At 43.7% G+C, this 24,426-nt stretch overlaps 1 protein-coding gene across 1 annotated transcript in view; it reads left to right on the top strand.

The window, feature by feature from the left end:
• The first annotated feature begins 6,513 nt into the window (after positions 1 to 6,513).
• Positions 6,514 to 24,426, top strand: part of ARHGAP5 (Rho GTPase activating protein 5) — an 88,589-nt gene continuing 70,676 nt past the window's right edge. Inside the window, exon 1 of the mRNA XM_066608556.1 lies at positions 6,514 to 6,707. The gene's annotated coding sequence lies outside the window, so the exon portion shown is untranslated. The remainder of the gene's footprint in view (positions 6,708 to 24,426) is intronic.

Genomic DNA, 24,426 nt, shown 5'->3' with positions numbered 1-24,426 from the left:
GCGCTGGTGCCCGGAGAGGCGAATAATGCACTGTAACCCAGATATTTGACCCCTAGTTCACATGGGACTATAAGAATACATACGGCGGTTGGTAGTGTTCAAACTAAACCTGGATTTGTCACTGAAGCAAACCCGGTTCTACTCCACAGCAGTCCAGTTTCATTCTTCACTACAGCACTGCAAACTGAGGCAGCGGTGGGTGTCAAAGGCCGTACATGTAATGGGAGTCATGAGACCAAATGTCCTTCAACCAAGTACCTGAAGATGGTTCCGACAGACACAGAGGCCTGTAACCATGGTACCACCTGTCTCTGGATGGCGGACCACGAAACGGTTGGAGCTGCTCATGCTTATCAGACGATCCTCTCTATGGTGGTCTGTTGAGGGTGTCCTGAGGCTGGTCGCCTTGTGTGTCTTCACGTATGTACAGGTCCCAACACCTCCAAACAGTCAGGTCAGAACGGCCCAGGTGGCAGGCAATTTATTGATACGACCATCCAGCTTCTCACATTCCAATAATGCACCTCCTCTCAGACTCTGGTAATGAGGTGCAATCTCTTCTCTGCTTTGTAGAGGCTTCTAGCGGTCAACAAGCTCCACAGGGAAGAAGAGGTCACTACATACAAGGAGTCTCTGAGAGCCTTTTTATAGGCCAAGGGTGGAACCACTTTTAGGGCCTCAGGTGGCAAAAACATTCACCTAATCACGCCACAACTCTAATCATTTGGATATCTGCCTGAAGCCGCTTGAACATGGACATATTTACATTGCGGAATCCGGAGCGGGCGTCTGCCTCCAGATTCCGCAGCAAATACCTTCTATGCTGCAGACTTCCGCATGCGGAATCCAACCCGGTCGTGTGCAGCAGGCCTGAGATGTAACTGCATGCCGAGTTTTAAAGCAAAATGACAGCTTCTTCTTTGTATGCCAAGTTTACTAGACAAATTGTAACCGAGAGAAATCATGAAGACAGTCTGGGCTGAATGGAGAAGAGAAGGGAAAGTAAACAACTCCAGTGAGACTATGTCTAAATGAAACTGTACTATAATCACTTATATGATTTACAGAGTCCAATGTACAACTGATATCTAACGCTTCATGGTCACTGTGTGTGAGGATAATATTGGTCTTTGTATATTGTTATTTTTAGTAACAGTATGGTGGTATCATGTGGTTATTGTCCCAGGGTATTATTTGACCTTCCTATAGCATTATTATTGGTAATATACTGATCTCTGTAGGCGTCTTTATTTAGTAATATTAAGGTGGTATTATTCCATCACTATCTGGTGGTAATATGTGATCATGGGGTTTGGCCCTTATATACTGTTATTATTAGTAATGTTGGTCTTAGTTTTGGCCCTATAATATTGGCCCTTATATACTGTTATTATTAGTAATGTTGGTCTTAGTATTGTGGGTTTTCTTCATTAACACTATGGAGATAATATGAACGGTGATGATAATATTTGCACCTTGAGAATATTGTTTATGATATAATTTAGGGGTCTGGTTTGTGGTAACATATTAGTCGTTAGCTGCTTGTTCCATTATTTCTAAGTGGTTATATCGTAGTGATATGCTATAATTCCTAATGAAAAAAATCCTTTAAAAATGACCACATCTTAAAGACTATTTAAGGTTGGAGAGTTTTCATACTGAGACACTTTAAAGAGTTTGTCTCATCTGAGTTAATCCCTTTCAGGATGGAATCGATTTACTGTGTCAGCCTGTAGGACCCCCTGCAAACAGCAGATTTTGTCAGGGAAAGCCTGGCCGTATTTGTAGCATTATTAATCAAAATGAATGTCTTTCCATGTAATACATGTAAGATTTGAGCCAACCAGAACTAAAGCCACTCTTACAGAGCAATGCCTGGGTTAGGCACAACGATCGCTCAAAAGATGTCTTTTGAGTGACTTTTGAGTGATAATTGTTGTGTGCATTTAGCAAGGTGATCGCTCAAGTTTTGAGCAATCACTTTGCGCTCCAAGCAGGGTATGCAGGGCGAGCGGGGCCACTTGTCTTCTGCATCCAGCTGTTCTCCTCTCGGAGCGCATAGCTTGCATACAGCTGAGTGCTCCGAGCAGGGTATGCAGAACACAGCTGCATAGCTGTGTTCTTCATACCCTGGCTGTTCACGGAGCGCTCAGCTGGTATACAGCTGTGCGCTCCGTGCGGACTATGAAGAACACAGCTGGACCGCTGTGTTCTTCATACCCCATCTGTGTTCACGGAGCAGGATACAACTGAAACATTAGTATCAGTTGTATCCCGCTGTGAACTCCTGATAAGGCTGATCGTTCTCTTTTAGTATGCTGAAAGAGAACGATCAGCGATTCGTTGAAGAAAACTGCACAATGTCAGTGCAGCTAGACACGATTCTCGCTCAAAAGACGGCTTTGAGAGATTTTTGAGTGAGAATCGTCAGGTCTAAATGGGCCTTAAAGGGGTTGTCTCGAGGAAGCAGTGAAATTTTTTTTTTGCCCAGTCCCCCTTATTAGGCATACATTACTAATCACCCATGTAAATGACTTTTCTAGCCGGTTTCTACTTACAGTTCCAGCGTTTCAGCAACTTATAAAAAGTTTCCCCAAGATGGCCGCCAGCTCTTTTCCCGTCGCTTGCTGTAGCCCGACGTGCGCGCTCCTGAGACGCTACCAGCTGTGTCTCCCTGACAACCAGACGCCCCGCAGCCGCCGACCGGACCCACCGCGGCCGCCGACCACGGCACACGCTCTTGGGCCACAGTCACCCACCGCCAGGCAGCAGGTAACCGGCGCTAAGCCCCGGCTCCCCCGCGCTATCCCCGGCTCCCCCGCACTAGCCCCGGCTCCCCCGCGCTAGGCCCCGGCTCCCCCGCGCTAGCCCCCGGCTCCCCCGCGCTAGCCCCGGCTCCCCCGCGCTAGCCCCGGCTCCCCCGCGCTAGCCCCGGCTTCCCCGCGCTAAGCCCCGGCTTCCCCGCGCTAGGCCCCGGCTTCCCCGCGCTAGGCCCCGGCTTCCCCACGCTAGGCCCCGGCTCCCCAGCGCTAGGCCCCGGGGCCCAGCGGTAGGCTCCGGGGCCACAGCGGTAGGCTCCGGGACCACAGCGGTAGGCCCCGGGGCCCAGCGGTAGGCTCCGGGGCCACAGCGGCAGTCCGTCACTCGTCACCCCCGTCAGTCCGTCACCCATCACTTACCTGGGCGGCTGGGCGGCACGGCTAGGCTGGGCGGCTCTGCTGGGCGGCTCAAGTTTCTGCACCTTCCTCTAAGAGAGGATGGTAGCAGAATGGCCGCTCCAGCGCGCTCCCGAGAAGTTACAGCTCGTCTGCGCATGCGCAGAAGAGCTGTAGCAGCGAGCACACTGAAGCGGCTCGTGCTCAGAGCAGAAGACCGGACTGCGCAAGCGCGTCTAAAAAAGCAAGCCGCCAGCGAAATTTAGACGGAACCATGGAGACGAGGACGCTAGCAACGGAGCAGGTAAGTGAATAACTTCTGTATGGCTCATAATTAATGCACGATGTATATTACAAAGTGCATTAATATGGCCATACAGAAGTGTATAACCCCACTTGCTTTCGCGAGACAACCCCTTTAACTCACCATTATGCCTCTTAAAGAGGAGGACATAAGGGCAAGTGCAAGACCTATTGTATGACATTGACATGTCTTAAAAGGCCATGTGGTCAGGGGTTGCTTCCACACCATTAAGCAGTTGTGTGATATTCATGGATTTTCCCTGCATGTCTTTAGCTCACAGCCACCAATAGTGCAGGGAATTACCACAACATAGTTCCTATTCACCTGGAGCTGTATTGCAGTTCTCTTTTTCTTAGGGATTGGCTGGGATCCTGGAGCATAGATCTCGGATCTTTGATTGACTGATCACCAGCTAGCTCTTGTTTACCGAATAGTTTGTGTCGGTGGTTCAATGCATTTCACTGTTGGAGTTGCTTATCTGAATTGCAAAATAGCGAATGTGATAATGGAATGAAGACTGAAAAAAAATCTTGTACCAGAATGCCAAAATTGTTTTTTAAGTGTTTAGCAGAAACAAAAAGCATAAAATCACGTCCACGCAATTTACTGGTTACCATGTGCAATCCTGTATACAACCCTGACTGGCCTTAGCTACCTGTGACCTTTGCGGTCAAACGGCATCGGCCACTAGCTTGTAGGTGGAACACCAGGCAGATCTAGGCTGGGGGGTGACCAATTCCCTTTAGATCCACCTGGGCAGATGATCTTCTTCCTTTGTGCAGCAGTGTTTTGTGAAGATACATGAACTCCTCTCCTGACTCGTCTTCTCGTCTCTGATATTTCCGTCAGTCCATTGGTGCCCCCACAACACAATTGCATAGTTCGACTACTGTATTTATGCTCTGACTGGTTTTGGTACTATATTTATTATATGAGTTTGGTACTGGTATTGTATCTATGTAGTGAGGTTGGTTTTTGCAGTATTCATGTTATGAACTTGGTTTTGGTATTGTATTCATGTTATGAGCTTGGTTCTGGTATTGTATCTTTGTACTAAGGTTGGACTGTGCTGTATTCATGTTATGAGCTTGGTTATGGTACTGTATTCATGTTATGAGCTTGTTTCTGGTATTGTATGTATGTTCTTAGGTTGGTTCTTGCTGTATTCATCTTATGAGCTTGGTTTTGGTATTGTATCTATGTACTGTAATTGGTTTGTGCTGTATTTGTGGTATGACCTTGGTTCTGGTATTGCATCAATGTTGTGAGCTTGTTTCTGGTATTGTATCTATGTACTGTGGTTGGTTTGTGCTGTGTTCATGTTATGAGCTTGGTTATGGTACTGTATTCATGTTATGAGCTTGGTTCTGGTATTGTATCTATGTGCTGAGGTTGGTTCATACTGTATTCATGTTATGAGTTTGGTTACGGTTCTGTATTCATGTTATGAGTTTGTTTAAGGTATTGTATCTATGTGCTGAGATTGGTTTGTTCCGTATTCATGCTATGAGCTTGGCTACGGTACTGTATTTGTATTATAAGCTTGTTTCTAGTATTGTATCTATGTATTGAGGTTGGTTTGTGCAGTGTTTGTTATGAGCTTGCTTTTGGTATTTTAACTATGTACTGAGGTTGATTTGTGCAGTGTTTATGTCAGGAGCTTGGTTCTGGTACCATATTTATTAATTGACCTGTTCTGGCATGGTTTACTGGTATCTTGCTGCTTTCTGTACGAGCAGAATATAGGCAAGCTGTCTATCAGTGCAATATATGTATATATATATATATATATATATATATATTTATTTATTTTTCCTTATAATGGATAAGGGGACCCAAAAAAATTCAGTACAGGGTGCCATCCAACCCATGGCCGGATTCACCCGGGCGTATTTTTGCGCATGAAAATTTTGTGCATGCAATACGCAGAAAATAGAACCCATCGATTTAAATGGATTTGTTCTCAAGCATGTATTTTGCGTGCGCAATTGTGTCCCGAAAAAAAAAGCAGCATGCTTTATCGTTCTGTGCAGGAAAGAAGCACATCTGGCACTCACTAAAGATGTCGGCCATTTCAATAGCTGGGAACATCAGTGCTATTTTTTTGCACTTGCAAAAAGCACAGTAAAAAAATGGATTGCGCGTGCAAATACACAAGTTTCATTCTGCTAAAACGGAACGCAAAAATGTGCGCAAATACACGTGAGACGTGTGTGAAGCTGGCCTAAAGTAGGCACTGAGTTGAAAGTTCTATAATTAAAAGCTCACACGCCTGGGCGTATGTTGCCCGTGTATCACGCACATTTTTCACTTGTGTAAAATTCTCAGTACACAGCAAATACTCATGTGATGTATTTGCTGCGTATGTTAAATTCCCATAGCCTATACTGGTGTGTATTACTCACGTAATATGCGCCAAAATATGACTTGCTGTATTTTAATTATTTTTTACGTGCTTGAAAAGAACGCAGGTGTGAGTGGGCCAATTGGCTTTTAGCCCCGTGTATTGTCAGGGACGTATGCCCGTGTGAGCCCTAAGAGGGGTCCAGAGCCTGTGACACCAGAGGGCTATCTGAGAACCACTCACAAACAGCCCCTAACTGCAGGGGGCAGCATTCTGACACTTTTTTCCATCGCAGTTTGGCAAGGAGTGGGCGAGGTCATCCATCTAAGTACGCTAGAGGCACCATGTCACCATGGTCTGAGGTGCTATCACACAAGCCGCAGGGTTTGTGAGGTAACAATACCGCCGTGCCCACTGCCTGCTCTCACCAGATTTCGTTATTTAATACACACATTAAAAACAGCTGGGCGGAACCGGCGACAATAACCTACTATGAACACTACCCTCTATTTTGCGCTAATGCCTGCAAAACTACATCTCCCAGAGTGCTTTTCGCTAGGATTAGGGAGGCGGAGCAAGAGATAGATGACGCTTTGTAGAGGCAGAGTACTAAAGGGGATTGGAGCAAATCGTGAAAGGGCGTGGTCGGACGTGGTAGACGCCCCTTTTCTCCCTTGCGATGACGTCGCTGCTGCGGATGACGTCAGCGAGCTGGAGGATTCTCGGGGAATGCGAGTGCTCGTGTGCGCGTTCACGACTCTTCCATCGGGCCTGGGGAAGGGGGGGTGTCGCTGCGCCGCCATTACTGAATTAGAGCTGCACGGAGGGATCGGCGGCCGGAGAGGGAAGCAGCGGGGCCGGGAGAAGACGGTGTGAGCGCGGAGGAGATGAGGCCGCTGGACAGGTGAGGATAAGGCGAGGGAGGCCGGGGCTGTCAGGACCCTACGGGGTGGACATCGTCATGTCGCGGAGCAGGAGATCGGCCTGTCTGCTTAGAATGGATCCGGGAAAGTTAGTAGATCCCGATCATATCCTGCATGGAGGGCGGGATCTGCGACCTGATCACCGATATGCCTTCCGATAGTCGCGATATAAGGCTACGGAGAGTACATGGGGGGCACCTTCCTGCCATCCTACTTACAGAGGTGACCCGGGGGGGGGGAGTGGATGCATGAGGAGCACGCCCCTCCAGATGTGGCAGGGTTCACATACTTATGGCTGGAGTGCAGTGTATGATGGGACACGGACTGGTACTTTGTATCTATTTGGTTATTGCGCTTGATGGTTTGTATCTCTGCCCCCCCCCCCCCCTCTGACCTATAGAATTCTCTATAGGTCGTACCCGCTGGCACCTTGGAGGGCATGGGCTGCAGGGATGAGGCTACAGAAAGCCCCCCGCTAATCCCCTCTGCTGCCAGATGGCTTTGCAACTCATTGTGCAGCGAGTGGGGACGTCTGACAGCGAAGGAATTAAGCGGAATTGGACATTAGTGGGACAGTAACCGTTTCATGGCCGGACCGGCTTATCCATAGGCTTTATAGTAAAGGAAGGTGGCTAGGTTTTATTTGCAAAGTTTTTTTTATTTTCAGCCTCCTGTGTATTAGTTTTTGCTATCTTTACTTCTGCCGGAGTTGGATGCGTTGATTCAGGAAGTCAGATGTTAGGGCCCGCTTAGCTTTTTTTTTTTTCCACGGCAGTCCAGGATCGTATTTGTAGGGGCAGGATGTTTCTGCGCCCTAAAAATCTGGTTTGTATTGCTCCAGTCAAAAGAATCACATGTAATTGTGATTGTGGTATGTTGTTGTATACAGCGCTGCGGTAATTGGTTGTAAATACCCGTTCTGCTCGCTAGCGCCGAAATCCATTTTAAAAAATAAATAAATAAAATTCTGTGCTCAGCTTTGCACCAGTCGGCCTTTTTTTTTTTAACTTAAAAGTTTTATTGGGTTTTAGAAAGTTTGATAAGTATATAAAGTACAGGTAAGTCTGCCGTCACACCGGTGTTGGGGTCAGCTCAGGGATTCCATTTCTCTCTGCTCCGTTTTTATAGGAAACTGGAAAAAAATGAATCCAACTTTTTTTCCCCCCTCCATTGATTTCAATAGGGTTTAAACCCCCCCCCCAAAAAACAGAAAGCGAGCCCAAAAGTTCTTGTTCCGTCAGGTTTCTGTTATTTTAAGACAGAAAAATAGCGCTGTCTGCAACATTATTTTTCTGTCTAAAATTATAGAAATCGGATGGGATGGAAGGCTTCCCCCCTTTTTTTTTTTTTTAAGTTGGGTTTCAGTTTCTCTCCTCCAGAGAGATGGAAACCCTGAACTGACCCAAACGCAGATGTGAAAGCGGCATAAACTGCTGGGGGTCGCAGAGCGAGCTGCCCAAGTATAGGTGGAGCTAGTCAATAAGGCTCCCACCAGAGTCTAAATGTACTTCACTCCAAATGGCCTAGGAGAAATGGGTTAAAAAAAGAAAAAAAATCCCCCCCCCCCCCCTCAAAAAAAGGGAAAAAGGGGTGCATCCAGAACACGCCAGCAGAAAGGGGTGTCATCCAAGTGACTGGAGAGAAACACCCGCGACTGTAGACCAGTCCCTCCCACTGAAAGGAGGAGGCACGAGGACTTCCTTTTCACAGCTGCTTGAGGGTAGCGCCAGGCAGTGCTGCTCCTCAGCCAATAGATCTCTTCAGAAAGGCTCACATGACTCTGGATAAGTATATGAAGCTGATAAGTATCTTCCATTGCGCCATTTACATATATCTCATGCTTTTCTAGAGCCTTCTGATCAACACTTGTCTTCTCCATAGTAGCATGTTATAGAGGTCTACAAGGCATAGGGTGCGTTTACATGGAATGACTAATGGTTTGCACGAGTGGACGGTGGCAGAATTTTCCCGCGCAGACTGTTGTTACAGGCAGATAAATCACTCAGTTCTTCATGTCCGCTGTACCAGTGAATGAGAACCACTGATCAATCTGTGTTCACAGAACGATTAGCGGATGAGCCAACAATGATTCTCATGCTTACATGAAATGAACGATTAGCGAATGAATTATTGTACGATCGGAAGTTGCTTGGCAATAGAACGCATTGGCCTGCAGGAAAATATTCACGTGCTTTTTTTTTTTTTAAATCAGACGAACAGTCAGAGTATAAGAAAATGATCTATATTTTATGCATTCTTTGCTGAAAATCACCAAATCAAGGCAATAGGTATGATTTAAAAAAAACTGATTTGAGAGAGCCAAAAAGTGCAGAGCCCATACATTGATACGTTTTTTTTGTGCGTGAAAAGCTGATGCAAAACACGCATGAAAAAAACCCCGCCCGTGTGCGTACAGCCCCAGAGCAGAGATCTAGACTGAAAACCGATTGATCACGTATGACTTGTTTGCTGTAGAGGAAATGTGTGGCTGGTTGCCTAATCACTAATGACACTGGGCTCTTATTACTGTTGTTCCAATCCGTCCAGGACATGATGGCCGTCTGGGTACCACATTACACACCACAAGTCATGTGTCTAATTTTACTTTTTAGCAAGTTACATCTTGTTTGTCAATGCCGGAAATTATTGCTTTGGCTGCGGTTTCTTCTTCCGTTGCTGATAAAGTAAAAGGTGTCACAAGGTTACATAGTGAAAGACTTATTAACAGGGCTGTGGAGTCGGTAAGCCAAACCTCTAACTCTGACTCCTTCATACATGACTCATGTCTTAGGTGATTCATTTACTGTATTGGAATGGTAACATTGGGCTTTTCATCATCATTAGGCCTCGTTCCACGGGCCACAGTCGCGTTGCTACAAATTGCATGTATGTGAAGCGCATGCTTTCCTATGGATTAATTCACACATGCGATATTTTGTAGCATGCGACATCCCGCCACAAAAACCTCGCTGGTCTTGCGATCTGCCCGTGACTCGTGAGGTTTTGTAGCCCATGTTTCCCTATGGAGTCTTCCTCTCTCTCGCATCGCAGGAAAACATAATTCTACTGTCAAAGCCATAACCTAACCCCTACCTGCAAAAAAAAAAGTATGCATCACCTTAGAAGCGCTGTCAGCTCTGCTGCATCTTCTCCCCAGGTCCCCGGCACTATTTTCCTTCATCTCTTCTGGCTGGGGATTGGAAAATCCCTGCCTCTTGGAAGCGGTGCCTCTAATTGGCTGACGCTTAGCCAATCACAGCCAGCACTCTATGAACCAATCACAGGCATTCATCAAGCGCTGGCTCTGATTGACTAAGCATCAGGCCAGTCATGGCCAGCGCTTCCAGGAGGCGGGGATTTTTCAGTCCCCGGCTAGAAGAGCTAAAGAAACAGTGCCAAGAATCAGGAAGAAGATTCAGCGGAGCACCAGACAGAGCTTCTAAGGTGATGTATCCTTTTTTTTTCTTTTTCTGTGTCTAGGGCTTATTTTTAGAGTAAGGCTTATATTTCAAGCCCTCCACCCGAAATTCCTTGCATGCGTTGCTACAAAGTCATGCGACATTGTAGCACCACATGCAACTTTGTAGTGCTACAAAATGCTGGTATCACTGCGAGAAACCGCAGCAGAATCGCATGGATCAGCGATGCAACATCGCTGCCATTTTTCTCGGTGTGATTGCCTGTCGCCCATGTGAACGAGGCCTTATGATAAAATAATCAAGCTATATCCATAGAAAATAAAATATATTTATTGAAATACAATTTCAGAACACAAAACTTTACCAACTTGTAAATATGCAACACGTTGTGTGATTAGCAAGTTGCTGTTTCCACATCCTGGTTATCTGTGCTTTTAATAAATAGGGTCTTGGATGAGCAGAACATATATTTATAGGCCACTTCAACACTTTTCTAAACTCCTATGAAGGGAAATGTGCAACAAATTCTGCATTTAATTAATTCTATCTTATTTTTTATAATCTGGAGTCGGTCAGTATGTTTCTACTGCTTTCTGACTCCACTGAAATGGGACTCCGACTCCACAGCTGTGCTTATTAGTAATGTATCAAATGGAAGCTATGGTTCTATCAGTTTTCATCATAAAACACTATAACCCAGAACTCCTGGGGTTAAATTCCTATTCTCTGATAGGAAGTTGTGACTGCATATACCGCATGTAAATAAAGGAAAGTAGAATCAAAGTGCAGGGGACTTCGAATATTAGGTCAGTGAAAGTTGGAATTTCCCATTGGAATTAGTCATTCCGAGGTCCTGTAACCTCCCTAAAGAATAAATATCTTTCTGACCTCGTGTGTGTCAGGCAGCGGCCTGGATGTGTTCATATTGCTGGTCTCAGGCCTTATGCCCCTTTAGACTAGCCATTTCTCCTTTGAGGGCACTAACACGTTTGCGCAGAATGTATAGAGGGGCAGATTACCGTTAGGAATCATTCCCTTCTTGTTCAGTGTTTCCACGGAGCGGGCAGTGTTTAAACGGAGCGATAAACGCATGAGCCAACGGTAATTTTTAGTCCTGCTGAAACTGAACTGCGAACAAAAAGTGCACGATTCTCATTCGGTCGTCAGTTCGTGTTTGAGCCAAACGGTTATTGTTCATTTTCCCTCATTTTAACCATAATCATTACGTCTAAACGCAGCTTATTCTCATTACCGTACAAGGTTTAGTTCATACATGGTGGAGGTTTTCTGCAGCAGATTATGCTGCTAATCCCTTGCAAAAATCTGCCACATATAAAACACTTCAAAATCCATAGTCGCCCCTAAAATACATGCTGACTCTTTCCAAAAGCCTAAGAATTGGGTTTCTCTCTTGCATTGTAGTGCAAATTTTCGGCTTGGGTTCTTTTCATACTCGTGCTTTGGTTCCTGTTGAGAATAGAGTCATGACGGCTGTCAAATTTTTCTTTTCAACCGTGGGTACTTGACTGTAACAAAATTGTGAATTACAGTATTCCAGATATTATTTCCCTTAAATGTAGATAATTTGGGTGTAATTATTGATATATTCTGGGAAAGGGGAAAATCAGAGGTAAATGGAACACATGTAAGGCTGCTTTCACACTTGTGATTGGGATTTTGCTTTCTTGCTCAATTCGGGGACTGAGCAATTGCCGTGGACGAACAGTTCTGTCCACAGATGTAAAGGGGCCGTCCGCTTTCCGCCCAGCTGCCAAGTTTTGAGACGAAAGATGTGAAACCCGCCCAATAGAAGGGTGATAGTCTAAATATCGATTTGTCAGAAATATTTACATTTGTGCTTATGCCATGTTGTAGTATCTGACAATACTGCAAAGTTGCTAATTGATCTTATAAGTAATGAATTTTGTGTAAAAACAGTGTTTGAGGAGTTATATCATATATTCCATATTTTATGACATTTTTCAGGACGTTTCTTGTTTTTATAGAGCCTTTTTTTTTTCATAAGAAATTATCATATTAACTTCTGTATATACTTGAGTATTGGCCGACCCAAGTATAAGCCGAGTCAGTAAGTTTTACCACAAAAAACTGGTAAATCGTATTGACTCGAGTATAAGCCGACCTATACTTAAGTATATACTAGGTAAAAAAAAGCAAAATGCAATACTCACCTCCCAGCCAGCGTCTGTGTTCCCAGCGCGATGCTCTCCCCGGCAGCGCAGCAAGCTGCTTCAGTCTTCTCCCTGCTGTCATCTCCCTGGCTTGGTTTTGAAAAACCCCGCCGTCAGTACTGTGTGAGGATGCGCTGTGATTGGATCGAGCGCCGGCCAATCACAGCCGGCGCTCAATAAACCAATCACAGCCATTCAGGGACGTCATTCATGGGAACACAGACACCAGCTGAGAGGTGAGTATTGCGATTTTTTTTTTCGTTTGTTTGTTTTTAACCTCACTCGAGTATAAGCCGAGGAGGGACTTTTTCAGCACATTTTTTTTTGTGCTGAAAAACTCGGCTTATACTCGAGTATATACTGTGTGTTATGCCATTGAATTATAGTTGTGGATCACCTATCCATCCATTTCATTCATATTATTTCCCAGCTAAATAAAGTGTTTCATGTAGTAAGATTCATATATGATGTTGCCATTATTCAACATCCAAAAGATCTAAAAGACAGACTTGCAGAGTTTTTGGAACTTGGAGGTCGACTACAGTGATTATTCTTCCATCCAAAAGCCGGCCAGCTGAGTGGAAAATGGGTAGATCCCATTCTAGTCATTGGGGTCCACTCGACACTGTTCGGTTTCGTCCAGAGACTGAACTATTTGGCCGTGGGGATTCCCCTTTCTTGCTCTGTTTGCAGAGCAGGAAAGCAGAATCCCCAGCGCAGATGTGAAAACACCCTAATTGATTAAATAAGTCTGTTGCTTCAGACAAAAAATCTGAATCGTGTTAGTTTCTCATTAAGTGGGGAAAAAAAATCAGCATCAGATGTAAAAAACACTCATGGCATTGAGAAGTAGAGCGTCTTCCAATGTGATATAGTTTAGTAGGGGTAAGGTAACATTAGTGTAATATGTAAAGTTGAATAAGTTTATTATATGCAACCAGAGATACTGGTAAATGAGATTCCAATGAATTAGACCAGTCTTCTTTCGTAAGAGAGGGAATAAAGGTTCTCCATTTATCTTATATCTTCAGCTGCATAATTGAGCATTTTAGATCTGATTAAATAAGTTGGAGATGAATCCTTTAGGTCCCTGCGTACGCAAAATCCTCATTAAAGGGTAAGGAGAAATGGATGGGCAAGGCTCTGGATAGTGAATATTTATAGCATGCTCTAGTTGAAGAAAAGTCTGATTTGGATTAGATCGTACATCTGTTGTATCTGATCAAAGGATATAAAGGTACCATGAAGAAATACATTTTATAATAACACCCATGTTCAACCCAATATTCAAATTAAAGAAGATGAGGAAGACCTCTATTATTCCTCAAGGGGGTTTCAGATGGAAGCTCTTCATATCCTGTTACTCATTTGGCCCGTATTCGAACAGCTAGTTTATGTAAAGATAGGTGTTTAGAATATAATCTTTGATTTTCCAACACGGTCCACGGAAGGGTGGAGGAAGAGTGTTCGGTATTTAGGCATAGGATCATTCGATACCCATGTTTTAAAGAATGGAACTGTCCTGCTATATAATATAATTTGAAATCTGGTAAGGCCATACCAGCTAAGTCTTTACGACGTTGGAGTGTTTCCATTCGAATTCCAAGTCTGGAGTTTCCCCATATAAAAGATGACAATAAGAAATTTACTCTATTAAAGACTTGTGGTAATATGACATTAGTATGTTCAATGCTATGAAGAAATTTCTGAAGTAATATTTTGATGATTTATCCTGCGGCTATAGTTAAATGAGGTGATTTACATATTTTAGAGTAAGGCCTCATGTCCACGGGGAAAATCAGATCCGCTGCAGATTCTACATGGAGAATCTGCAGCGGGTCCCTCCTGCCCCGCGGACATGAGCGCTGAAAATAGAAATTTAAAAGCATTTACCTTTCCGTAGCGGACGGCGAAGATCAGCTGTTCCTCACGGCCGGATCTTCATTTTCGGCCGGCGGATGAATTCCTGACGCCGGCGGCACATCGCCGGCACGTCGTCGACGTGCCGCGCGCATGCGCCGGGCACATCCGCCGAGCCGAAGCAAGGGAGATGCAGCCGTGAGGAAGAGCAGAGCTTCGCGGCCCGCTGCGGGTGAGTAAATGCTTTAAATTCCTATTTTAGGTCTCCCGCGGATCCGGACGGCTTCCATAGGCTTCAATAGAAGCCCGCGGGAGCCGTCCCCGCGGGAGACCCGCATGAAAATGGAGCATGGTCCAGATTTTTTCATGCTCCATTTTTTTTTAAAATCACTTTTATTGACGATCCGCGGGTATTTATGTACCCGCGGGTGGTCAATGCATCCCTATGGGATGCGGATCCGCGCGCGGGAGATCCGCTGCGGATTTTAAATGTCATCGTGGACATGAGCCCTAAGGGAGTAATATTAAGGATATGAGTATTGGTAATCTTTTGGAATATGTACTCCTAGGTATTTAAATTGAGGGATAATTTTGAGATGGCATATTTCTATATGGAGATGTCTCCATATAAAGATTTCCATCCCCATTTAAAGATTTCCAAAGCAATTTAATACTTCCAGCAGATAGGACTATTCTATTGACTCAACAGCTTTTGCGACATTCAAGGATGCTAGAGCCCAGTTTTGTTTCTAAGCAATCTGTGTTACGTCTGATGATATTTGAGGCTGATTTTCTTAGTAGAAATCCTGACTAGTCTGAATAATGCGTGTATAACTTGGTTTAATCTATTTGCTAGTAGTTTGATAATTTTATTTTAACTCTATATTTAGGAGAGAGATTGGTCCGTAAGATCCACATTCCTCAAGATTCCTATTTGGTTTTAGTAGGACTATAACAATTGCCTCATTAAATGAATCTAGAAATTGACCCTCTTTATAATTTTGTTGGAAAGACAAAGCAACTGTGAGAGTAAAATTTCACTATACTGTAAATAAACTTCAGTCGGGAGGCCATCTGATCCAGGTGATTTGCCCTTGGCCATAGAGGATAAAGTTGCTGCCATTTCTACCTGTGTAATAGGTGAATCCAAAAAGGATTTCTCTTGTTTAGGGAAATCTTTTATTCAGGTAGGTTTGAAGGCCTTTTGTCTCATATTTGGCTCGGGATTGATATAAAGCTTTGTAAAATTGCGTAAATCTGTTAAGTATACTGATAAGGGTCATTGATGATTCAGCTCTCCTGGGAAAGTATTTTCAGTATTGGACGAGAGGAAGAATTTTAATGGGCCATATGAACTAGAAGCTTATTTGATTGATTGCCAAATTCAAACCTTGGTGAAAAATAATTTACTTTTTGCCTTTTCTTTTTAAGGTTTGTAATATTCCCTTCCAGTTTTTAGCAATCTAATTCTATTACCATCAGAAGGGTCTCTTTTATATAGTTTTTCTGTTTGCGTGCTTGTAACTTTTAGTTCTTACTCTCTTTGAGCTGTAGTTTTTTTTTTTTTTCGTTTTTTTTCCCCTTTCCTTCTTTATTGAACTAGAGAGATGATTTTAAACCTCTCCGTAGATAAGATTTGAAAGTATTCCAAAGTATCAGAGCTAGGGGAATTTAATTAGAAAAAGATTCATAATTGATCTGGAATTCTGTCTGTGGGTACAAAATGGGTGTATCTTTTTTTTTTTTTTTTTTCTTTTCCCTATTAAATTGACTGATTGAGGTTGTTAATGTTAGTCATAGGAAAGAATGGGCAGATATACCACGGGGCAAGTATTCTACGGCCTCTATTAACCCTTACCAATCCACTGTCTGACGTCTGAAGACATTATGATTTAAGGCTGTACAGCTCGGATGTTGGAAGACATCAGTCGGGGTTCTCTTACTGTATATTGCCAGCCTCTCTGCTGTTGGAGCCTATTCAATGTGTCACCTCATGCAGTACTGGCTTTAGCCAGCATATAGCGCCGTTGTATAATGGCAGAAAAAGAGTAAGCCCCCTAGGAAAACCATGATACAAATTAGATTGGAAAGGGTTAAAGTAAATAAAGATGAGGGTCCTAAAATATGGGCAATACGACTTAAGGTGTGTGACAGTATTGGAATAACATACTTGCCATAGATCTATCCAACCTACATCAGCTACTTTAGCAGCCAATCTGGTAGTTGTAGGGGTAGCGTGTTAGAGAGCTGCTCCAAATCGATCTAATAAAGGGTCCATTAGTGAATTTAGGTCTCCCATACATATGGTGGCTGCATCTTGACATAGAGTAGCAAATGAGATCCCCCTCCACTAGATTAGAGAGGCAGGTGGTGGATTATCAATACATAGGTATACATAAGGGGCAATATTAAAGGGGTTGTCCCGCGCCGAAACGTTTTTTTTTTTTTTTTTTCAACAGCCCCCCCGTTCGGCGCGAGACAAACCCGATGCAGGGACCTAAAAAAAAATCCGCACAGCCCTTACCTGAATCCCCGCGCTCCGGTGACTTCTTACTTACCGGTTGAAGATGGCCGCCGGGATCTTCTCCCTCGGTGGACCGCAGCTCTTCTGTGCGGTCCATTGCCGATTCCAGCCTCCTGATTGGCTGGAATTGGCACGTGACAGGGCGGAGCTACACGGAGCCGCTCTCCGGCACGAGCGGCCCCATTGAGAAAAGAAGAAGACCGGACTGCGCAAGCGCGTCTAATCTGGCGATTAGACGCTGAAAATTAGACGGCTCCATGGAAACGAGGACGCTAGCAACGGAACAGGTAAGTGAAAAATTTCTGATAACTTCTGTATGGCTCATAATTAATGCACAATGTACATTACAAAGTGCATTAATATGGCCATACAGAAGTGTATAGACCCACTTTGTTTCGCGGGACAACCCCTTTAATCTTGGCCACTACAAAAATATATCTAACTTCTGGATCTATCCTAATCTGTTCTGGCTCCCATCTGATAGTATTACATATAAGGGATACTCCTCTAGAATATGTAGTTTGGCACGCATGTCTGGACCACTGGATCTAGGATTTATTTAAAAAGGTTAGGGTTGTTTGGGGTAAGATGAGTTTCTTGTGAAGATAAAATATGGAATTTTGTTTGTACGTATCTGTGAAAAGACCAACCATAGCTCTTTTTTGTGGAGTCCGCATTCCCCTTACATTCCAAGACAAGAGAATTTGGTACTGTACATAAAAGCTTTCTAGTTGACTATAGAATGCAATTTCTTATCGGAAAAGATCTAATATTGAACTGCGTGGTCTAAATCTAACAAACTGATAACTCATGCGACCCAATTGAGATATGTGATAAAAGGTTTAATTATAAAAATTTCAAGGTCACAAAAAGCCCTAAAGTGGGCAACCAACAATAGCAATAACTGATGTGGCAATAATTAGGAGGGATGTTTATGTATGGTTTAGTTCAGAACATTTGGTGTCTTAGCAGCCAATACATGTACTACCTTTGACACCCACCATCGCCTCCATATGCAGTGGTGTCGTGAACGATGAAACTGGACTCCTATGGAGTGGAACCGAGTTTTCTTCAGTGAATAGTCCAGGTTTAGTTTAGGCACTGATGACGGCCGTGTTCGTGTTTGGAGACCTAGGGGTTAGGGCCCTAATCCTGCCTTTGCTGTGAAGCAGCACACTGCCCCCTGCTGGTGTGATGGTCTGGAGGGCCATCGCATACAGTAGGGTGTCACCCCTAGTAGTGGTACGAGGGATAACAGTTCAGCGATATGTTGAGGACATCCTGTAGCCACATGTGTTCCTCTCATGGTGGCTTCCAAGAGGCAGCAGGATAATGCTTGGCTGCACACACAAGGGGGTCACAGGAATGTCTACATAACATTGTCACACTACTGTGGTGTCCAGGTGCCAATAGAACATGTACAGAACCATCTGGGACACCAGCTTCAACAGCTTATGTGTCTAGAGGCTCAGTTACAGCAAATGTAGACAACAGGGTAGTGGAGCCTTCCTTCAAGGGGTCAGTTTTTCTTCAATAAATGATCCTTTTGCTCTGATTTTGTAATCCTTTAATTATATCCAAGTTACAATCGCACAGTTTTTTATTCGCGTCTGACAACTTCTAGTGGAGGGATTCATTTTTTTTTGACAGAGTGTGTGTTATATATGTCCTAAAATCCTGGTATTTAAGCTATGATAATCATTTTGTAGTGCAGCGTTTAAGGCACCTGTGTGAATAATGATGTGAATAGCGCCTGCATGTGAGGGTCATACTTATCACCAAACAATGGATTGAATATCATCAGGTGTTGGAAAACCTTGCCTTATTTTTTTCTGCAGGATAACGTGCTTTTACAAGGGATTAATAGACTCGGAGTAGACTTGTCACTTTCCATGACATTAATACAACGCATCAATAATGCATTGTGCTCTTTAAGTGACATCGTTGATGTAGATTTTTGTCTGTAAAAAAAAATATATATATCTTAATGTGTCTCTTAATTCACACACGTTTGGTGCATTTATAGAGATGGGCTTGTTGCTAGGCAATGACAGTGGTTGCCATAGGTAGAGGGCAGGCATGTCTCCGTATATGCAAGCTCATGTGTAAGTGTGATTTATTCCTCACCGCTATAGATAAAGGAAGCCCTGTGATACGTCTTAGTATGGCAGCGGACAGTGCGCCCTCATTATAGATTGGTCTCGTTTGCAACTTCTGTATCATTGCACTAGTTTAATCAGAAGTGCAGTTGAGTGCATCAGTTGTACATCTCTTCATCACGTGGGAATAGTCACTTTTGTAGGCTTAAAGGAGTTTTTCTGGATTTTTCCAAAAATGCTTAAAGTGGTTGTCTTGCGCCGAAACGGGGTTTTTTTTTTCCATGGGCCCCCCGTTCGGCGCAGGACAACCCCAAAGGATGTGTTAAAAAAAAAAAAAAGTTTTTATTACTTACCCGAATCCCCGCTCTGCGACGTCTTCCTTCTTCCTTCTTCTTCCTTCACCAAGATGGCTGCCGGGATCTTCACCCACGGTGGACCGCAGGTCTTCTCCCATGGTGCACCGTGGGCTCTGTGCGGTCCATTGCCGATTCCAGCCTCCTGATTTGGCTGGAATCGACACACGTGATGGGGCGGAGCTACGAGGACCAGCTCTCCGGCATGAGCGGCCCCATTCACCAGGAAGAAGACCGCACAGCGCAAGCGCGTCTAAAAAAGCAAGAAGACATCAGAATTAGACGGATCCATGGCGACGGGGACGCCAGCAACGGAGCAGGTAAGTGAATAACTTCTGTATGGCTCATAATTAATGCACGATGTATATTACAAAGTGCATTAATATGGCCATACAGAAGTGCATAACCCCACTTGCTGCCGCAAGACAACCCCTTTAAGGGCGGGGAATGTAATAAAATGGTCAACTATGGAGTACTGAGCCGTTAAATAGACTCTGTCATAAGGTTGGAACATCAAAAACCGGTATATTGATATATCGCTAATGCTTTGGCGATACTTTTCATCGATATTGTTATGTCCGATATATCGGTGACCTCGATAGTTTAAGGCGATATAATATCTATATTTTTTATTTATTTATTTTTAAGATGAAACGTGTCTTGTGGTCTAGTGACCAGATCTTCTTTCTGTAAATCCTGCCCTTTCCTTTGTGTTGGTACAGAATGTAGTTTTGCTCTTGGTACTAATGAACTTATAAACAAGTTCTAGAAACTTTTGAAAAGTGTGAGGTGACTCTTTGTCACCAATAAGGTTTGCTCCATGCAAGGTGGGGTCTTAGGCCCCTTTTCCACATGCGTTTGTTCATCGCGTTAGATACAGGCTCTGAACACTTGCATCTAACCCGATGGCTGTGGGGAATGCTTTCTAAATAAAAGCATTTCCATATGCAGATGGAGGGCTGCGCTGAAAGCACGAAGGTCACGTCCAGAAAAGGAGATGCGGCATCTCGTGCGTTCAGCATCTAACGCGAACACAGTGCCCATAGAAAAGATAGGAGACCCATTTCTTGGCTCATTAGATAACGATTATTGGGGCCAATGATAAAAAAACTTTTGTTCATATACCTAATTTTAATTACCGTATTTTTCGCCTTATAAGACGCACCGGTCTATAAGACGCACCCCCCCCCCCCGCAGATGAGGACGACGTATATCGGCTCGGCGAGAAAACCGAGCCGATATACATTCGTGGGAATCCAGCCTTACATCCACAGACTCAATGGGTCACCTACTTTCAGCCATAAACTTAAAGGATGGGGCTAAAAGTAGGTGACAGACTCTCTTTAAATGTCCTGTTGCTCTGGTCCTTGGAGTTCCTGCAGTGGGCATTTGCTGTTCACATGACTACTGAGGCCTCTGATTGGCTGCAGCAGTCTCATGAATGATAAATGGCACGTGACTGCTGCAGCATATTCAATGGCTGAGTACTTTAAGATTTTAGCATTTTATTACATTCCCTACCTTTTTAGTTTTTTTTTTTTTAGGTCCTGAAAAGCCCTTTTTAGAGTAAATTCACATATACCGTGTTTCCCCGAAAATAAGACAACGTCTTATATTAATTTTTGTTCATAAAGGTTTAACTTTTTTACATGTATAGCTGCCTGGACACTATTTAAATTGACTTGTTTAATTAACTGTTAGCAGGGCTTAATTTTGGAGTGGGGCTTATATTTCAAGCATCTTCAAAAAGCGTGAAAAATCATTTTGCATCCTCAAAAATTCTGGGAAATCATGCTGTGTTATTTTCAAGGGATATCTTATTTTCAGGGAAACAGGGTAGTAGAAATAATGTTTTTTTTTTTTTTTTTTTTCCACCCTATAAAATCCACCACAAAATCCATTGGTGCAGATTTTGCTGTACATTTTAGTGCGGGCTACCTAACTCTGGACTGGTAAAATCCCCAAAAGATTTTATGATTCAGCAAGGCAAAACAAGGTGCCAATGTAACTCTTTATGGGGAGAGTTTCAGTGTTTTTGGAAATCGTTAGTCTTTCAGTTCCAATGCATAACGGTCTGGTCACTGAGGGACAATATACTGTAGATAAGGGGTGGCAATTTACCGGTGGGTCAGTAAATATCAATGTTGGGTCTTCATGCTGTTCTCCTATAATGGAATAGGAAGACTTGCCCCCACATAGGTTCAAGTCTCAGTATACTGTGGAGAAGTGGTGGTAATTTACCCATGGGCCTGTAAATCTTAGTGTTGGGTCTCCATTCTGTCTCCTGCTGGTTTGTTATAATGGAGTAGAAAAAAGTTTCACATGCGCAGTGTTTTTTTTTTTTTTTAAATCCTACTTTCCCACAGAATCAGTAGTTGATTGGGGGGGGATCACCAATCGGCTGATCACGTAGCCAGTTGTCAGTGCGGACAGCGCTGGCAATGCATGGCGCTGTATGTATGGTAGCCTGGTTTGGTACTACAGACCCAACTGTTGTTGATTTCAATAGGAGCTTTGCCTGTAATACCAAACCAGACCACTACAATGTCGACAGTGCCATCTGCTTCCAGCTCTGTCTGCGCTGATGGTGGACTTGGTAATGAGCTGATCAGCAGAGATCCCAAATGTTGAGCCCCCGCCAATCAACTATTGATAACCTATTCTGAGAATAGCTCATCAGTAGTTAAAGAACTCCCTTAAACTTCCAAGACGTAGATTAGACTCTTTTGTCAATTTTAGGACATTGATATGCTCATCGAAACTTTACTTTTATTGACCCGCAGTGGAAGTATGAAAGCTAGAATCTGGTTACTGTTGGCTAATGCTTCATGGTTTGTCTTTACCCATCTACATTAATACAATGAGGCTTTCATTATCCCTTTATCTAAGTGCTGTCGTGACATGTAAAAGACAGTCATACGTCCGATTGATCATGAATCCTGGAATTTCCCCGCACGTCAGACTGGATGTTACTTTTGGTGCGGCAGCCTGTGGCTCGCTTGTAATGAATGCTTACTTCTGGGGTTGTTCTTTTCCCTTCTGTTCAGCATTTTTTGTTTTCCCTAATCTTCAGCTGTCGATCAGTCTGTGTATATACACTGGTAAATGGCTTGGCCAAGTACTTCCTCTGTAGCTGGGGGGCATGCAATAAATCTAAGTGCACAGGACAAGAGAAGAATTGACTACATTTTCTGCCTGCGCTGGTTATTACAGGAGGCTGGTAACTCCTATAAATATACTCAGTTGTAGCATTAAAAAAAGGGTGACATCCACAGCGAAAATCCCACAACAAATTTTATGCAGTCTTGCGCATGTAGTTTATTTGAAAATCTGAAGTTTGTCCCAAAATCTATGTTTTTAGTTGTTTAACCCCTTAACAATGCAGGCCTTAAAAAAAAAAAAAGGTTTCATCCCTACTTTAAAAAAAATCATAACTTTTTTTAAAATTTATCCATCTATGTAGCTGCAATGGTACTATATAATGTACTAAGAAAGTATTATCCAATTTTGGATTCAGGGTTTTCTAGGGGGCTTTCTCTTTCTGCCATTATACAATAGCACCATCCGCTGTCTAGAGCCAGTACTGCAGTATGGGACATGCTGAGGAGGCCCCCCAACATCAGAGTGGCCAGTAATCTACAGTAAAAATATCCTGCTGGACATCTTCCGACATCGGAGCTGTACAGCCTTCAATCAGAATGTCTTTAGACGTCAGACAGAGGATTGGAGAGGGTTAAAAACTTCTAATTGGAGCGCAATGGATGCAAAACCACAATTTGAACACTTTTGGGGGTCTCCTGTTTTGACAGCATACACACTACAGCAAAAATAACATAAGGCTGCCTTCATATCTGCATCAGAACTTTTAAGGCACCCTGTCCATAGCGAAAGTAGAATATCGCTAGCGATATTCCGCCTTGGGGAAGGAGGGGAGTGCACTGACAAGTCTCCGAGATGAGCCCATCTAATAGATGGTCTCACCATGGAGAATCGCGGCAGTCGCAGCCCGACGCAATTTAAGTCCCGTGAGCGGAGAATCGCTATGATTCTTCGCTCGTGGACACTGGCATTACGCTTTCCATAGTAATCCTATAGCGCGCTTTACAGAGCGTGATCCGCGGGCAATTTATTGCAAGCGGATCATCGCCCAAGGACAGGCAGGCGAACGGAGGTACTGTTGCAAATCCAGCACAAAATACTGGAAGAAATAACGCTGCATGCAGAGCCTTTTCTTCTGGTAAAATATTGTGCAGCTGAGTCAATGGGGTCCGTTTGGTGCCGCTTGGTTCCGTCATAAGACGGACCTGTTCGGCCTTTCCTGCTCCCAGATCAAATCTGGAAAATTGAATCCCCGGCGTGGATGTGAAGGCAGATTAATGTCATACTATGGTTCAATACGATTAAAACAATACGATATGTATGTTTGTGTGCTGGAAAAAAATACAATTTTCTGCCGCCATCCTCTGACAGGTAGATGCCCGACAGGTCATTCCACCTAATGCACACTAATGTGTAAAAGGAGGGGGCGCCGCCTTAAGACTACATTCAGACATAACGGCTTTTTAGTAGTGATTCCAAACCAAAGATCTGCAGCAGCGTACGGCACAGTGCCAGCGAATAGCGTCTATAGAAATGTGCGGATAAAAGCATCTTTCGCTTACGGTTGATTGCTGGCTGTTGGAGAAGCGGCGGCTGGCATTCATCCATGAAAGTAACCGTAAGTTCAGAATTTTTCCGCTGCAGGTTTAGCTAGGAGTTTATGGCAAATTAATGCGTGTTAATTTGCAGCGTGTTCTTAACTCTACATGTTGTTTTTTATTGCATATGAATAGGGTCTTGTAAAACCCCATTCACTGGCATTGTATTGCAACTTGTTGTGGATTGTGTGTCAGATCCTGGAAAAACATCTGCGGTGTCTGAACGTACCCTTAGGCTATGTTTACACGTGTCTAATTTGCAAATTGCAAATCCGACGCGTATTTACTACTGGATCTGCAGTGTACAGTGATGTGCATGACAATTAGTCCCATTCAGTGGGGTAATTAGCTTCACGCGCAATCCATGGAAATAATGAACCTGCTCATTATTTCTGGGATGGCTTTTTTATTTTTATTTTTTTTACAGATTTCCCATTGGGTTTGATGGTAGGTGGATTCTGGCAGGGAAATCCATGTGGGATCTGGATTGTTTGAAAAGGCCTAAAGTGTACCTCCCATTATGGCCAAAGGGAGTGTTGAGTTTTTGGATTTGACT

Source organism: Eleutherodactylus coqui, chromosome 6, assembly GCF_035609145.1.
Source record: "Eleutherodactylus coqui strain aEleCoq1 chromosome 6, aEleCoq1.hap1, whole genome shotgun sequence".
Taxonomy (NCBI): Eukaryota; Metazoa; Chordata; class Amphibia; order Anura; family Eleutherodactylidae; genus Eleutherodactylus; species Eleutherodactylus coqui.
Note: the sequence above shows the minus strand (reverse complement) of the source record. Positions and strands in the feature narration are given on the sequence as shown.